The sequence below is a fragment of the Condylura cristata genome, unplaced genomic scaffold, assembly GCF_000260355.1.
Source record: "Condylura cristata isolate star-nosed mole 26May11 unplaced genomic scaffold, ConCri1.0 scaffold00042, whole genome shotgun sequence".
NCBI classification, from domain to species: Eukaryota; Metazoa; Chordata; class Mammalia; order Eulipotyphla; family Talpidae; genus Condylura; species Condylura cristata.
The window spans coordinates 2906433-2912605 of record NW_004567143.1 but is presented as its reverse complement, the minus strand read 5'-3'; the positions used below and the strand labels follow the sequence as shown (position 1 = coordinate 2912605).

Genomic DNA, 6173 nt, shown 5'->3' with positions numbered 1-6173 from the left:
ATACACTAGCCAACCTGCTCCTACATTTCCCCAAATAACTCGGGTCTTCCCTGCAGATACAATCTTTGCAAACTGGAGAGGAGTATTAGTAGAAAAGGTATCCTGAGAGGTTTAGAAATCACTATGAATTCTAAATTAACTCAAGTTTTTGTTCTAGAAATCTCATGACTATCACATACTGATATATCACATATAAGCATTCATCTATATATATGTCACAGACACAATGACAATTTTCATCATAAAAGTTTCAGTCTATATTAATGCTGATGCTATTTTAAGATATTATCTCTGCCCCCCTTGCATTCTCACAGGACCTCACAGAGGATGTTTTATCAATAAGCATCTATTGAATGAATAAATGAGTAATTTCTTAATAATATTCTAGATGTTTCCAAGAAATTTTTATAGTAAACCTTTCACTTTGCAGATTTCTTTCTGTGTGTGTGTCCTGTTGAGGAGAGATATTTTAAACATAATTTATAGACTCCAGCCAGGGTTATCCTCATTTTATGAGGCCATTAATGATGGATAATTTTAAATATCATATACAAACATAAAAACTGTTTATGATTTAAATTAGTATACAAGACAACATTTTCAATGTTTCCAGTCATCCTTATTTAAGTAAAAAAAAAAAAAAAGGCTAGACACATAGGTAATGACAAAATAAAATGGCAGAAATATGCACGTTCTCCATGAGGCTATACAGGGCTCATGTCAAAACGCCAAATTGCTGGGAACTTGAAATGCAGGACCCTTACACTAGAAGTAAGTTCATCCATTTTAACACATTTGATCTTAAGAGGAACTTACTAATCAGAAATAGTGAACTTGAACCACCTCACCTGGCAAAGGGCAATAACTATTTTTACTTATTTATGCATACAAGAGCAGGGGTGCAGGCCAGGGGTGCAGGAGTGATTCACCAGAGACAGAATGGGGTGTGCAGAACAGGTGGGTCCACTGAAACCCGCTGCTGAGGGGAGCAGCGGGGAGACAGGAGAGGTCTGCTGTGCCCTGCGGCTCCCTCCCTGGCCGGGGATTGAACTCAGATGGGCCACCAGGAGCCACATCTCCGTGTTCTTGTTTTTTGCTTATTTTTTTTCATCATTCGTGTTGAACAGAGTTCTGTAGCTTTCTCCACTATAAGCCTTTCCTGCACTGTCTCCACTGTGTGGTCTTACTTGAGTTTCTTGGTCACGTGGATCCTATTCTTCAACTGATGGTTCCAATTAGGGTTTTCTCCTCTGTGCTTCTCCTGTTCCCCCCTCCTCCTGCGTCACCTAAGACAGCATCACAACCACTAAGAGCACCCACCTGGCCTGACTGCTGAGTCTGTGGCAGGCTGGGGACCTGCCTGGGTGCACACAATGTGAGCACTGGGGCCTCTTCCAGACAGGCCCCTGGTATGGCCAGAGCCTGAGTCTCAGCTGGCCAGCCCTTTGCCTCAGCAGCTGGGCAAATGCCACTGCTGCAGAGTATCCCAGGAACTTGCGGGAAGCTTTGCAGAACAAAGAAGGAAATCTTGTGACTTAACTGAGGTGAATCAGCCTAGGGGTTGTATACCTTGAAGGGAATCACAGTGAAGCCCAGTTTTAATTAGTGAACACTTGCATCTATAATACCGTGTCTATTTTACACCATAGGTCCTCACCGACAGTGATGAAACCTCGTTCCTTCAGCCACCATTTGCATATTGACAGGAAGGGCTACTGGGTCTTTTACTTCCTCAGTAACCAAGTTTAAGGAGAGTCAGGATTCCCCAGCTTTTCAAATCAGGAACTTGAGTCACCCTTGGAATTTATTTCTCCTTTATCCTCCACATATAAGAAATCACAAATCCTGTTGATTCAACTATCTCACCTTGCAAAATTCACTTTCTTAGAAAATTCACCAAAGTTAACAATTTTTTCTAAAAATCGGTTATAAGTTATAATGCCAGAGTCATGATTTCTTGTCTTTTGGAGGCTATTAAATCACAGTTTACTATCGTCAAAGTATATTGGATTTTACACGGCTCACTTTAAAGGCAAAAATTGTGAACATAACTCCTTTTCAATAGATACAAAATAGGATAGTAAGCGACCCAAAAGGATGGATAATTTATATTGCTTCTTTCAACAAAAGAAGCAATAGAGCAATGACTTATGAGAACTAGACTACATGGAGAAATTAACAGAAATGAAACCCTGGAAACCAACAGAAACAACAGTAAACACAGTCAGAAAAATAGGAAACATATAAGTTTTATACTGCAACAATTAAATAAATCTGTGTATGCAGGGAACACTTTAGCCCCAAATTTTTAATTAAAAAGCATGATGACTTGTAAAACACGTAACTGCAGTACATCAAATATACACAAATAAGCATTTCAAGAGTAGGGTAATAGACCTTGTCTAAATATAGAAAATGGTTTAGCCATTTCCAAAAGTATTAGGATTGTTAAGATTTTACTCAAATGTGGGATCTAAAGAAACGTTTTCTTAGTGTCTGATCTATCACTCCATATTCTCAAAGATTGACTTTAGAAGTAGCTCTCATTGTTAGATGATTTTGCCTTACAAAAGTGTAGCTTTTATTACCTTCGCAGTTCTCAGAATACAAATAGAAAATATGTTAACATTTATTTGGTTTGGGATTGACATTAATGTTTTTTTTCTATTGGGACAGAATGAAGTTGTTCATTCTCAAATTGGTATACTTCATCCCTACAGACAGGCTCTTCTTCCACGATACAACAACTTATTTCTACGTCTTTTATAAGGTTGATTAGGGTTAACTGAATGAATAACTATGCTACAAAAACAGATAACGCCATGACGAATGATAAAATCTTTCAAGTGGATTCCATTTTTAAATTGTGTAAGTAGCAAGAAGCAATGATGTTGCTGGCTATACATTATAAACCTTTTAAAAGTTGTGAGAAAGCAAAATGAGTAGTTCTACATCTTTTTAGCTAACAGTATGGCACAACCAAACATTTATCAAAATTGAAATGACGACCATATGCAAACAGTCAGTGCCTTATCATAATATCATCAGAAGCTGCTCGCCCCAAATGAACTCTTGAGGGTGAAGCTCTTAAAACAACGAATAACATTTTAAGTACACAGCTATTACAAACTCATTTGATATTCATTTTAATTGCCAGGACTATAATGGATATACTTTATATTCAAACAGATGTCACAAGTACTACTACAGAAGTTCCAATATAATTCTGTCTTAGTTAAGAAGGAGTAAATGGATATTTCAAATTAAATGTTACCAGCAAGGAGGGAAAAAAAAGAAACAAAACCAAACCAAAAGCAATTACAGCAAACATGAGCTCCTTAAAACAGCAAATAAAGATTTTTATTCAATTGTGTTCTTTCGTATTTGGATGGCTACAACACAGTAACACAGGAGACTTACTAAAGCAACCACTCGTCTTGCCTCAGCTGTTCTAGAATAGCTCGCCTACGAGATACCAGCTGCAAGTGTGAAAATGACACTCCCAATGACAATATTTAGAGACTAGTCTGTGAAAAGCATTAAAAATTACTACTGTCACACAATTTAAGTTAGCTGAGGGAGAGGCTGATTCTGTATATATTGTCTTATTTCAACTGGTCTTAAGTCTTGGTAACCCCTTTCATCTTCTCCCTCAGCAAGAACTGGTCTCTACAAGTCTCCAGCCCAGCAGGCGCTGGGAACTCACTGTGTAGGTGAGTTCAAGCAGCCAAAACAAAGTACCACAGGCCAGCCGCTAAAGGGACGAACACGTAGGTTCTCACAGGCCCAGAGGCTACAAGTCCATGACCAAGATGGCAGCAGGTTCGGCTCCTGGTGAGAACACTCTGTCTGAGCAGCAGGCACAGAGCACTCTGCATGACCAGCGGGCACTCGTCCCTCAGAGACTCCACACAGTGAAAAGTGAGTTCTTTTGCCTCCTTTTTATTCCTCATAAAGCCAACTGGGTAAGATAGCTGGCTTATGCCCTCACTTAACTTTAATTACCTCCCTTTTCATATTTTGCACATAGGAGGTTAGGATCTTTACATCTGAATTTTGGAAGAACACAACTCAATCCAGAGCAGTCATTAGACATGCAAATTCTCAAGCCCTGCCTCAGGCACACTAAGAAACTCAGGAGCAGGTCTGTCGCTGGTGAGTTATTGTCCTCCCAGGCCAGCAAACCCTGCTCAGTCTGGGAAGCACTGGGCTTCAGGAAAAGCTGAAGCAAAACATTTAGTTCCCTCCATAATTTCTCTCAGTTTCACCTTCCACCTTCATTTCGTATTGTGCTTCAACATGAATCCTGATTTTGCTAATTAAACCACTTCTCACCATAAATTAGTTCTCACCACTTCTCAGATTTTGTCTTCTAGATTTTCTTTCACAAAATGCAATTGTTTTTCTGCCTCCTTTAATGAAGCTCCCGGCTGCAATCATGGGTTTCTTTCTCCAAACAGAAGCACTAATTGTTGGAACCAGAAGTTTTCATATTTTGCAGATTTTGTTTTCTCTGAGTCCATAGGTTAAACTTGTCTCTAATCTCAGCATCAGACTTTGCACATAGAAAATACTCTCATCTTCAAAATCTTGTATCTACCGTTTTGCTTTGAACTCTTCTCTATTTGACACTCCCTGCAACACTGGCTTCAATTCAACACTCCAATGGTTAACATCATGTCATTCCAAAGTTGCTTAATTCTTAATATATATATAATCCATCACACTACTTGTTATTTACTAAACCCTTAAGTATATCAAACTCTGTCACATGTATATAGTATATTGCCTCATTAAATCCTCAGCATCACCTTAAAATAGGCATTATGATTCCTATTTGACCGAAAAAGTCACTGGAAGCTGAGAATTTGAGCTCATTGACCTTCCCAAAGTCACAAAGCTGGGAGAGGCACAGCTAGAAAGTGTGGACCCCAGGTATCTGACTAAGAACATTTTATTCCTGTAACAATGTGATTGAGAACTACCAGGAACCCCAAACTACTAAGGGAAAAACCCACTGTACACATCCTTAAAGGATTCATCCCCTCAAAACAGATCCTTCCTGTGAAAGATGCGTAAAGGTGTGCAGAGAGAGAGAGAAGAAAGGCTTTCAAAACAAGGAATCCTGATCCACCCCCCAAAATTATCATTGTTTTGTGGGCCAAGGCCAGTTAGACAGCTTTTGCCCAAAGTGGGGCCACTACTGGTGGAAACCTGCTCCAAGTCTAAGGCACGCTCCAGCAGGGAACCTCAAGAGAGCGTCAGGCAGGTGCCAGAGCCGGGACAGGAAGAAATGTACCAACACAGCCCTGCATGAGGTCAAGGAAATGGCGCCAGGGTCCCCGCCAAGACGAGCAGCAGCTGTTCCACCCGCACACCCCGCGTCTCTTCCCCCAGGTACTTCTCCTCCCTCCCGCTGTCCGCCTCTATTCACAATCCATCTCGCTCCCTCTGTCAGCCCCCTCAGGTAAGACAAGCCCAGGGCCGCGATCCAAACGACTGAGAGTTCTACGGGTTACAAAATGGCGCCTACGGGGCCCCGCCGGCCCCACCCACCTTTCACAGCGACCCAACGTTTCCCCCGCGTTCTGCGGCAGACGGAGGGATTCCGTTTTGTGTCCGTATTTTAAATTCATTGCCACATGGGTCAGTGGTAAAGATATTTCCAGTATTTCCTCTGGAAAATATTTTCTATACCCTTAACACACACACAGCTGAGGCATGGCTCAAAGTGAGACATGAAAAAAGTTTAGGTTAAGCTTCCTGAGACAAACATATTGTGAAATGACTACAGACAACAAAAAGCTTTAAATTCTACCACTCCTGCCTTTAGAATGTGACCTTTGCAGTGTTTTCATCTCCACATTAAAGAGAATGGAACAGCTGGAATTTAAAGATCACAAGCAGTGCTGATCACCTTGTGCCCAAAGCAATTACTTACAATCAAGCATCAGAAACACGCACACCCCTCAAAAATTTAAGTTTAAAACAATGCCATTTGTAAAAAAAAATCCTTGCTTATCTTCCATCTCCAGGAAACAAACCAAGTGATTACATTTTGCATTTTCACAGCTGCCCACACTTTGTCGACCAGACTCTACATAACGCCGCACACCTGCCGACCAGCGCACCTGCGGACCAGCGCACCTGCCGACCAGCGCACCTGCCGACCA

At 40.9% G+C, this 6173-nt stretch overlaps 1 protein-coding gene across 1 annotated transcript in view; it reads right to left on the bottom strand.

The window, feature by feature from the left end:
* The window catches only part of CNTNAP2 (contactin associated protein-like 2), a 1046635-nt gene that overhangs the window by 484135 nt on the left and 556327 nt on the right, over positions 1–6173 (bottom strand). The gene's annotated exons all lie outside the window — the stretch shown is intronic.